The sequence below is a fragment of the Mercenaria mercenaria genome, chromosome 14 (assembly GCF_021730395.1).
Source record: "Mercenaria mercenaria strain notata chromosome 14, MADL_Memer_1, whole genome shotgun sequence".
Lineage (NCBI taxonomy): Eukaryota > Metazoa > Mollusca > Bivalvia > Venerida > Veneridae > Mercenaria > Mercenaria mercenaria.
In genome coordinates this window covers 46,223,257-46,235,901 of record NC_069374.1, presented here as the reverse complement: position 1 = coordinate 46,235,901, position 12,645 = coordinate 46,223,257, and positions in this window count along the sequence as shown.

Genomic DNA, 12,645 nt, shown 5'->3' with positions numbered 1-12,645 from the left:
AAGAACCTTAACTCTACATAACCTAGTTTTTTAATTATCTACCTTTATTCAAGTTTCTACATTTTATTATCTTTTTTTTTTTTTGTTTCTAAATTGCGACAAGCACATGCATCGGGGAGCGTCATTTGGTTTTACCGATTTCTTGTTTCTTTTCAGGTTTGTGTATGCAATTTAGCTTTAGATTTATTCATGTAACCTTACTTATTTTACATACATGTAACAGCAATTTCATACCAAGTGTGTTGTCATGTCTTGTAAGATAGATATTAACAATATACAATTATAATGAAGTGATATTGAGAAAAGGCACTGCCACGAGTGTTATGCTTCTCCTATAGTCATGTAATATGATCCGTTTTATATTTTAGATTTAGATTGAATGGTGTGAAGTTAATCATTCTAACATGTGTTTGATATTTCTCAAATAAAAAAAAGCTTTTAAAACCAATCTCCAGTGAGTTAAACATTGAAATCCAGAATGTCATGTTACAATCTTAACATGGACGAAGATGCAATTTGAGCGGACGGATGAACGGCCTAATTATCCATCCATTGAAAGATATTGTTGTTTTGGCGTTGTCGTTCCCGTCCGTGCTTGCGTCCGTCCGAAATTAAAATAATTCAAACTATTTAAGATAGAATTACCAAACTTCAAATAGCTGTTAATTAACACATGGTCTTTGCTCACATACGGTATAATCCCAATTGACCCAGTAAAAGCAGGGATTTTTCTTCTTTGATTTGGTAAAAGAATGAAGATGCTTATAATTAAGTATTTCAGATAGACTCACCAAACCTTACAGCATTGTAAATTAGCACAAGGTCTTTGCTCTCATACAGTGTCCTTTCACTTAATGTTTATAAATAAAAAAAGTATATGGTTATAATTAAATAATCATAAAAACTCACAGAATTATTAATTAGCACATGACCTTTGCTCAGTTTAAGACTTCTTCACTTTACCCAGTAAACCAAGATTCTTTCACATTGGTTTGGTAAAAAAAAATCCGGAGTTTTCACTGTTTCTAAGTTACCTATCAATGAACCTTTATGGACTTCTACGCACATTTATACCACTTTAGGGCGATGGTGCACATGCAACTTTTGACAGGTTCATTTCTTAACCTATGGTACAATAATAAATTCCCACAAAAAGTAATGCATTGATGGATCTTTATGAAGTTTATGACAAATATAGATCGTTAAATGGCAGTGACGGATTCAAAATTTTCATCAAGATCTCTTAAATTATTGTAATTGTCAGAGTAATTTTTCTTGAATTGTTTTAAAATTTACAAGTTCCCACATAACAAAGTAACCCGTATACAAATATAAAACCCATTGATGGACCTTCATGAAATTTTAAACAAATATAGATCTCTATAGGACAAAGATTTTCCTGTTGATTTGGTAAATGAAGGAATCAACAACCAACGGCACAGTCCTATTATACCTGACTTGTTGTGTATATACAATGTATATGTGGAAATCAAATACCTTTTAGAGTATAGTCCCCTCATTCACAACAAAAAAAACTTGTTCGTCAGACGGATGTAAATCTACTGAATTTGCTAGTTATATAGCAATTTCAAGTTTGATTGCATGATGGTACAACTCGAATGCATTTCTATTTTCAACTAAAAATCCCTAATAGCTGGGATCAAAGTTTTTAGTGGAGAGAAACTTACAATACAACCAGTTGTTCTAAATATCTATAATCCAAACTAAGCAGCCATTTCAGGGTACATCTACAATCCTGTTTCTGTTAAATGCATCCAACCCACACCTGGTTCCTTTAAAGCACGATCGACATTGTGTTAAATGAAGATGTCTCTCCACCTAAAAGGCATTTACTTTTCCAATTCTTATGGTTTACAGGGGTAAAACTTCGTGAGAGAGTTAAAAGTGAGGCTTGTGTTGACTGGTGATTATTATATTTGAAGGGACACACCTCCATATATTTATCACAAAACATTTTTAAAACGGATATCACCGTCTTCGAAATACAAAATGTTGAAAACAAGTATCAATATATTAGTTGATACATTATGATTATGATCCTAAGAACAGCTACGGTTCCTCAATACCAAATCGAGCTTTTAAAGAAGAAACTTTTCTGAATATTTCACAGACTGATCGAGTGCTAAAAAATATAAACAGTCTAAAACTTTTTGAATCGTTAAAGGTTTACTTATCATTTACCGCCATTAAAGTTGTTTTTGTGGGACTGAATGTGTCATACCGACACAATTATAGGTACAATTATGGCCATGTTCTCCACATTTTCATGGTGATGGAACATAATAGTAGGGGCACGAACGGGCACCTGGGAAGAACCAAGACCTTCTACAAACCAGCTAGATGGTTTCCGCATATGAAAGATTCCTTCACTCAAACCCACTGAGGTTTTACCCCGTCAGTTTAATATGTCAATAATATAACTTTCCCACAGTATTAAAATCTTTGTAAACAACTTGTACCGCTACCAGTTAGTAATAAATAAATTTTAATGAGGGGATGTTGCACAATATACCATTTTAGATTGTTTATTTGTAGAATATATATTATATGATATGTAGACCGTGCCTACTTTATTCCCCTCATTAAAACTTATTCGTATAAGGGATATTAATTTACAAACTTTACTAAATTTGATACAGAAATTCCAAGTCTGATTGCATATTTGTAGAACTTTTATTAATTTCTAACGCTGAAAGGAAGTTTAAAGTAGGACCACTATTGGAAAAGATTTGACAGTTTGAAACTTAAGAGAAGGGCTGATTATGGAGGCATTTGAACGTCATTTACACATCAAATATTAAAATAAAAAATCCGCTATTTTTTGTTGCAATGGAAACAAAATGGCTGCCATTTCTATCAAATATCTAAATGTTCATAACTTCCTTATTTTCTGCCGATTTTGAAAATTCTTAAGAAATCCTAGCAGATGGATCGGAATTAATATAATAACAGCATTGCCTCAATAGATTGTGTAATAAAACATAAACTTCGTAAAAAGGATCCGTAGTAAAAATGTACCAGATATTTGCAGCCATTGCAGAAACACTACTTATATATCTTTTTATGGAGCACAAGACTCTTTTTTTTTCAAGAGAGCCCTTCCTTTAAGGTAGCGCCTAATTACATATTACTTCTGTGTTCATACCACATCTTACCTACCAGTAGGCTTCTTTTAAAAAAGAAACCTAGGAGAGGTTCAGTGTTGCTCCTTTTAGAATTATATCAGGGAAATAGATGACAATATTCAATTGTTATCAATGTCTCTGGTTAAATGCTAGGTTGTGCTATATACGAAAAACAGTTTACCTGATGCAGATCACTGTGACCTATTAGGGATCATCATTCTGTAGGTTTATAGCCAACCTTCGTGCCAAGGTTAGAGATTCTAGGCACAAACTTTCTTGGGTTATAGTCTGGAAACTGTAACCACGTAACCACAATCTAATGATCTCAAAATCAGCAAGTCATCTTTAGGATATGATCAATATCCGCCAATCCGAGGACTGTAGACCCAAGCATTTCCTAGTAACTGAATTTCATTTAAAAATGTTGTTTTAAAAGCTGCCACTGCAATAACTGTGCACTGAAGTCTTTGGTTCTAAGTCCAAACTTGGCCGTGGTGAAAGTTGTCAAACTGACATCTTACCATTTTTTGCGAAAACCTAACCTGACAAGATTCTTTGTCAACTTCCCCGTTCGTTTGGGCCCAAGAGAATAGCTTCCGAGAAGCTTTAGAAAAGCTTGGAAGAAAATCCCAATCGAACGGTCGTCTGCCGGAAGTGAAAAAAATACTAGTATTATTCTTTTCTTTTTATTGTTAATGTGCTATTTGAAAATGAAATACCTAACATTTTATTTGTTCTAGTCTATTACTTAGTTTGTAAGTTTTATATGTCGAATTGCCGCCTTGTTTTGATCACGTGATTAACATCTCTGCTACCTCTTTCGACCATCGGGCGGTAGATACAGAAGATTTAAAAACAGAAAACGCACAATCGAACATCTCTTTTTTCGGGAGATCTTGGTGGCCCAAACGAACAGGGCAAACGACTCGCCAGTTACGGGAACGCAGACTTTGAAATGAGAAAAAAGGTGGGTGGAGTATTATAAAATTTATCTGCAAGAAAAAGTACAAGTTTTTGGTGTATGAAATGGATACGGTTTCAATTGTTATTAGTATAGATCTACAAAGGAATGCTTACTAAAATAAAGATGAAAAATAAACTCAAACGTAGAAGGTTATTGTTGAATTACATACACCTCATTGTGTACATACAAGTCAACAATTTATATCTTTGTGTGAAAATAATAGCACATTACCTTGTCCAACAATTTATCAATATCCTACAGATTCTAAATTAAAGAAAAAAGTGAAATAACATCTCTGTCTTTATTTTCATTTTGCAAATGTAAGCTAAACCACTGTATTTCCTTCGTTTACGAAGTCGCGTATATGAAAAGATATGGTGGTCAAGGAAGGCCACATTCCAAAACTTAGAGTATTAAACATTTATTGTTACAGAAGGGCCTAGAAATGGTTCCATTGTTGCAATAGAGCCTAGAAATGGTTCCATTATTACTTTTCAACTTGGTATTCTTGAAATACAATGCACTTAAATATTAAAACACATTCAACAAACTTTTGAAAATGTATTGTCTTAAAAATCCTTAAAATAAGGTATGAATTTGGTTGAGAGGTGGAATCAATGTTAATATGTGCAAAATAAAACTTTCAAGTCAAATTCACAAGAATTACTAATATACAGAAGGAATGTCAATGATCTAAACTCGACAAAAATACAATTAACCTCACTTTTATGCCATTTATAATGTGTCCTTGAATTCTCCACCATACTTTTCATAACTCTGTTTGCACAAATTGCACGAGACTGCTGTCATTCACGTAAAGAAACGGGATCAGACAAATTGTAAATGCAATATCATCGAAACGTAATTAATTGATAACGCAGTTCAAGAAAAACTTTATCTCATAACGTAATGAACAAGAGTAGTAACATCTACACTTACTTTGATCCGAGTAGCAGTCGGTTTATATGTGACTTTATTAAATGAAGTAGTTGGGTAGCTACTTTTATGCTAATAGTATTGTAATGAATGAAATGTTCTTGCTTGTGTGTATATTTATTCGTAATGCTTAATATGTTTATAATTGATTATACATCCCACTCATACCATATATGACTCATACTTTTCTGTAATATGTGTATGTACCGCCACATTGTAATTGGCGATGAACATGTATATGTTTTTGCCGAATAAACTTTGACTTGACTTGACTTGATTAATTCATTTTGTATCAAAAAGTATAACATGTTCAGGATTATTACAAAATAAGTAATCAAATAGTAGGATAGAGCGCTCTAGATAACGAAATAAATCGCGAAACTGTACCTAGTCCTGGCTTCCAAAACTCTAAATGCCGCTTTTTCATATTTTATTTTTTCATAGTTGCGGCTTTAGAGTTTTAGACCAGGCCTACTATGAAACCATACCAAAATAAAAAGTTGTCCAACTTTTCGTCGCAAACGTAGTCAACTGAAATTTTGAACGAAGATGTTTGGATATCTTGATAAAGTAATCACTTCTACATCAGTTAACACCATTTATCAAATTCTGGAAGCGAATCCTACAATAAAATCGCCGATTTTTACAAGTCACTGCTAGATCAGCATCATTTCGGCGGCCATTGTTGAATAGCTACGAGATTCTCGCATGACGTAACAGCGCGAGCCGCTAAAAATATACATGTAGAGCACCTTGTAAACAAAAGAAATGATTTATACATACAAGTTTTCTAAAGGATTTATCTATGAAAGTAATAATTCAAATCAATTTCAATAAAAAAATAACCATTTTCCCAAGTTTTTGTGCCACCGGGATGTTGATGCAACTTCAAATACGAAGCGGCACATGTGAGTGCTCTCTTAGCGGTTCGCGCGGGTGAAAGGTCAGTCTCGTATTTCAAAGGAGCAAGATGGCGACGTAGAGTAAATGTTTCAGACCAGCTCTAAATTGTCAGGTAGTTCTGCCATCAATTATGGGTTTTAATGCGTAAAATTTGGCACAATGGTAGATTTTACTATATATTAACTGATCAGAAAGTGCTGCTGCCGATTTCTTTTAAAATGTACAAACGCGAGCGTGTCAGATTTCTGGCACGATTATTGGTATGATTTCCCTACGGAGTGCACTTCAGCGCTCCCGTCCAAATCCAGTATATAAACCGAGAGCGCTGAAGATCTTAAGCTAAACTGTACCTAAATTGTTAAACAGAATATGAAGTAAGCAATGATAGCGTATGAAGCAACTTCCGTTGCATGATATAGACTTCTTATTGCAACGAAAGAGATTAGCCAATTTAATTGTGTGTTTGCCAGATTTTCACTACGCAGCTGCGTATCTGCGTAAAGGCAGCTACGCGCCTGCATTCGGATCAATATTTTCTCCAAAGTAGAATTTTTTCTTTTTAACTTTTTCAAAAAACATTTGATAGATAATCTACCAAATAGAAAGATAGGGTCATGTACTTGATTTTTTCTAGACTGATTTGACAAATTTGGATCTCACACAAGTTTCCATAATGGGCGTCGATGGGAAAATCACAATTTTGATAACATATTTGTAAACAGAGTTATTTCTACAATGTCGAGTTTCATGAAATTTCTCACAGTCGTAAATAAACATATGGTCTGTAATACGGTGAAATAAAATGTTCATGTCATTGTGATTGTTCGAGATATTTGCCTACGATCAAAGAGATTGGATATTATACTCTGATTTTAATATATTATTCGGAATCATTTTAAGATATGTATGTTGTGACTCATGTGTCCTTTGTATGATTACATTATGCGCTGTATTTAGGTAAGATATATTTTACTGTTATCTCCAAACATAACATTTGTAGATATTTAAGAAATATACAAGTATCGAAAAGTTTGTATCGTAGAATAACCCAAGTTTGAGGTTCATATGCGTGTGGATATACCACGAAGGCCTGAGTGATATATGTCTACGCTTTAAAACGACAAAGGTTTATTCTACGATAAACTTTATTTAGATACTCATTATTTCGATTCTAACACGACTTGTAGCCCGCCCGCTTAGCTCAGTAGGTAAGAGCGTTGGTCTACGGATCTCGGGGTCGCGAGTTCGGAGAACAGGTTTGTACTGGTACAGGATCCAGAAATACCGGTTAGGTTAACTACCCGCCGTTACATGACTGACATACTGTTGAAAAACGGCGTTAAAACCCAAAACAAACAAACAAACAAACACATCTAACACGATTTACTTCAAATGAATTTATACGAAATTTTCATCAAACTTGAATTTCAGCTGCGAGCTATAAATGTTTGATAATTATGATTTGTTTCAATTTTCAGTATGCTCTTAAGGTTTAGCAGTATATCACAAAACAACAGATTGTTTGAACGAATGGACAGCATTTTGACACACAACTTATCTGTCTAATACATGTTTTACTGTTCTGTCCCATGTCTAATACATGTTTTACTGTTCTGTCCCACAGAGTTGGATACTTTAAATATTCTGAATGAGTTGTCCCCCTTTAAATAAGAATGTCATTTGTAAACAAATTAATGTAAAATGTGCGCGCACAGTATATTTCAAGATATTAACCGTAAATATTAAACCTGGCTGGCTAATTTTGGTCTATAAAATTTGGGTGATTTGGCCGATTTTCACTACATCTGGCGTGGAAAGCGGCAGGTGCATAGGACCGGAGAGTCGTCTTTATGTAGTCTATAGTATTTGCAGTGGTTTATAGTAGTTTCAAAGAAAAATAAGCAAAAACGAGATTTCTGTGGATATCTCAACACTGGTACCCACACGTCAATGTGGAATTCGCAAATCTGCACTCCCCTGCCACCTTAAGGAAAATAGACACATTTTTAAATAACTCAAATATTGACTTTTTGCATTTATTTAAACCCATTACGGAATGAATTGTAACATAAAGTGGTTTTTATTCATTTCTGAGTACTAAATTCGGTCTGGCGAGTCCCAAAATGGCAGTGGGTGGCCATATAGCAATGAAGCTAAGGACCCCCAGCCAGTAGGATTCGTATCATAAAACGACCAAAAGAAGAAAATAGTGCCTAGATAATGACTATTTATGCCATTTTGTTTAAAAGTAGCACACGTGTCTATATCTAGCAATGCCATCAAGCTGTATAGTGACGGGGGTGGCCCCAAATGATGGATGGGTGGCCTTTAAGGGGTGTCCCGATAGGTTAAATATGGTAATCTGCATTTGTATACCAAAATTATGTTAAAAGTGTATCGTTTTAACAATTGAAAGGCTTTAAAATGTAAATATCATGTTGAATTAACTTTAAAGGCAGTAAATAGTTTTTCGGGGTTACTTTGATTCAGAATGCAAATTTTGGCTGATTTTTGCGTGGAGGGGTGGGCATTTTTGTTGGCTTATTCACCGGCTATCTTGTAAGGTACGGCAACACTTTTTGTTCAGTTGATATCAGCATATGTGTCTTAGGATTCAGGACAGGTTACATTTTATTTCATTTAAACATCTAAAAAACTTAAGGTGGCAGGGGAGCGGTTTCGTAGTTTTGGCCCCGGTCGATTTTCTGTATAAACAGGACAGGGTAGATATAAAGGCATATCTATCTTACTGGTTATTTATCATTATTAATTCTTTAATATATCTGGGGAATGGGGAACGGTTAATGATTCAACATGGCGGGTGTTTTAAAATTCCTAGCTCCGTACTTCCGGTTGAGGCTAAAACATAAATATCAGAACAAAAAGTCGGCCAGACGCGCGGCTGTCATCCATCCACTTTTTTCAAGTGAAAATTAGGGAAATAAAGTGGTGGTTGGCAGACACATTCCACACCACCTGGGTATGCATCTATGTTCGTACTATATATATATGCTACGAAATTGGATTTAAAAATATAAAATGGATGAATGGCAGAGTTCAAAGTGAGGCCCGGTTAGGCTAATTTTGGTCTATAAAATTTGGGTGATTTGGCCGATTTTCACTACATCTGGCGTGGAAAGCGACAGGTGCATAGGACCGGAGAGTCGTCTTTATGTAGTCTATAGTATCTGCAATGGTCCATAGTAGTTTCAAAGAAAAATAAGCAAAAACGAGATTTCTGTGGATATTTCAACACTGGTACCCACACGTCAATGTGGAATTCGCAAATCTGCACTCCCCTGCCATCTTATTGATTACACTGGGCGAGTCTACTTACTTATTACTTGAGGATGAAAAAAACGTGCTTTTAAATGTTGGCGGCTGAACTACAAAAAGTACAACAACAGTTAATTCACAACAAATCGTACGGTATGTTTTATAATCAGTAGAAGCTGGTCGCTTATGAGACCTGTTTCACCCATAAGTAAAGAATTCACAGGTCCATCATGAAATATTTTCCCCAGCGCGCATATACTTCACCTATTCCATATGATCGCGGCCTCCAGGTATACATAAAAGTTTTATATTAAGGTGGAAAGGTTGCAGTTTCGAATTATGGCCCTGGTCGATTTTTTTGAATATTTAGGATAGCTTTGTTCAAAGTGTATTAATATTAATGTTTTAATTATTGAAAGTTTATTCTAAAAGAAATAAATAATAAATGTGTACATGCATGAAGCTATAAATAGCAGAAGATGCGAATATTTTGCTACACATAGATCCATAAATTTTGTGAGTCATTATTTATGGAGGCAGATTTGAACGAATCAGGAGTTTTGTACAGCGAAATGGACAGTAAGTGTCTTTGACCTGCTTTTTCTCCTGAAACTTGGTGGTTGACAGACACTTTGCTTAGCAGGACTTTGCAACCTACGGGTTGATTTATATGAAAACCTGTTGTAATTGTATGTAAATTTACAAACGAGTGCATTGCATGTGTTGAAAGTAAGGAAAAAATGCTCAAATTTTCTTGATTTTAAGAGGGGTTAGGAGTAGGCTGTAATGTCTACTCCTTTTAAAGTTGACCACATGGATTAAAATTAATGCTTTCATTTTGAAGCTTACCTTAGTGCCACATCACAATGTAAAGCAGAAGTACTGCTTTTTTTATACTGATAAATTATAAAGAAAATAGTTACGAACCATGGACTTGCTTAAAATCTAGCAAAAAAACTGCTCCCCTGCCACCTAATGTTTATCAGCATAATTGCACTAACTTCATTTGTGTTTAACTTTCATTTGTTCTTATTTAGATATAAACGTATGTGTTGTGGTAGATATTTAAATAATGTTAATAAAGTACAAATGTATTCAATCTACTTAATTAAGAAAGACCATTACGAAGTCGAAGGAATATTGTCTATTCTGTGGGCATGAGATACCGGTACATTAAGTTATAGTTGAAGCTTTTATTTCATGAAAATATTTTCTAATGTAATTCGCATATGTATAAACCTGCCGGTAATAAAATATGATTTTTGTGTGCTTAAGATGGGGTATAATATTTCACTAATTTTATTCACTGAAGTCTTCGAGATTTGTATCCTAATTACATTTACATTGTTGAAAAGCTCTTTTAAATTCCTAAACAGGTGAAAAAAAAGTCCTTACCACTGTAAAAGACAAAAGTCACCAAAGGGAATAGAGTCATCAATTGTTGAGTAATGTAACCCCTGTGCTCAAATGTTTTTATGGCAATTTATACAGAATTTCCTGCTTAAAAGAACTGTGTCCCAGAATTTACATATTTGTTTTCAATTTCATTTTATGTAGGTCCTCAAATATGCAGTGATAGTGCTTTATTCCACATTTTAACATACAAAAAAAAGGTAATAAAAATTGACACAAGAAAACTTACATTAACCTTACAACAAGAAATATCTTTAAAAAAAAGATGGTCGGCGTGATGTAACTGAAGTACAAGTTATATATGGGCAGAAACCTGTATTTTAAATCTTTTGGGAATGTTGAAAAGGACCTCTGTGAAGTTTTGTATAAGTGAGGACAGTAGTTCTGAAGAAGACTGTGTTTAGAAATTGTGGAGGGACACACGACGGACACCAAACAATCACAAAAGCTCACTTTGAGCCTTACCCTACTTCAACTTATTATCAAATTTGTCTATCATTCAGAATATGTACAGTACTGTTTTCACCGGAAAGATTAATTTAAAATTTAGAGTCTAATTTAACAGTATCGGACATGTTGTTGCAGGTTAGTAATGATTTGCACTGGTTATAAATTGTTGCTGTAATGCAGGGTAAGAGTTAATGACTGTATAAAACAAATAACCTTTTTGTAAAAACAAAACTTAAGGAAAGAAAAATTAACAAAACAGAAATAACTTAACAAGAAAGCTTAACAAAACAGAAATACCGGTATGTCCGGATAAGCAGAAGAGTATTTGGTTACGCACACACCTGTTCAAGTGGTACGCATACAACCCCGTATCTTTATGAAGCAGTTGCTCCATATTGTAAACATATAACTCCATATTGTCCACATCTGCTTGTCCTCTTTCATTGGTTCCGAAACCTTTTAAAAATCTTGTACAGATGTTTGTGCTAAAGGAAAGAGGAAATGCAAATCTGAGGACGAATTAACAAGTGATGTTGTTCCTCATAGATATCAAGAGCACATATGTGTCGTTTATTGGGTTTCTGAGTGCAGTCTTGTTTCTTTCTTTTTTTGTGTGTGTGTGTATACAAGAAAAGATGGCAATCCAGTTTGAATTAACAAATAATCAAGGCCTTCTTGAAAAGTGGTTTGTTGCCTATTTTATCACGACTCCGAGTTCTGATGCGCAAGAATTTAACATCTAAGCATAGGTATAGGAACGATGAATGTTGATTTTAAATTAGTTTTTTTTTAAATGGCATTCATTCTTATGATGTGTAAATTCCTAAAGACTGATATGACCAGACCCTGTCAAAAGATATTTGATTCTTTTTATTTGTTATCATATTATAGTGCACAGGAAGAGGCTTTAATGCACCCTTCTTTAATAAGCAGATGTTTAAACGAAATGTTGAAAATATGACTTTCATCATTGTAGTTTCGTGATTTCGAATTTCGAGATATGGGGTTCAGAAATAAAAAATATATCGATGGTCCAAACGGAACATCGGCGTATGAATCAGAGGGAACGCCATTCCAAGTTTTTTTACCAGTCTGTCCTCCGCATAACATTGTTCTATCATGGTTAAAAGCTGTGGAGCTCACGGTGTCACCTTAATCCCATGTTGTTGAAACATTAAATACCACCTGATTTATGTTTAAATGTTAAACACGGTGTTCATGCTTTTTTTTTTTTGGGGGGGGGGGGGGGGGGGGGGGGGGGGGGGTTGGGTTGTTTTTTTTTAAATGCCAGTATAAAATGCCGTCTGATCTGTATTTACAGGAGGAAAGGTTTAAGGTGATGATCCAGAAGAAATCTCTTTACCGGACTGGGTGTATTGCCGACCTCAGAGATTTGACGGTCAGTAACAGCATTGACGTTGCGTAAGTTCGCATTTCCTCAACGTACGTGCGTAATTTCTGTGTTCAATAGATAAATCCACAAACTGTTGGTGTCTTTTATTATTTAATCATGACTGCAATATAAGTATGACGAATATTTATTCTCATATTCTTTAC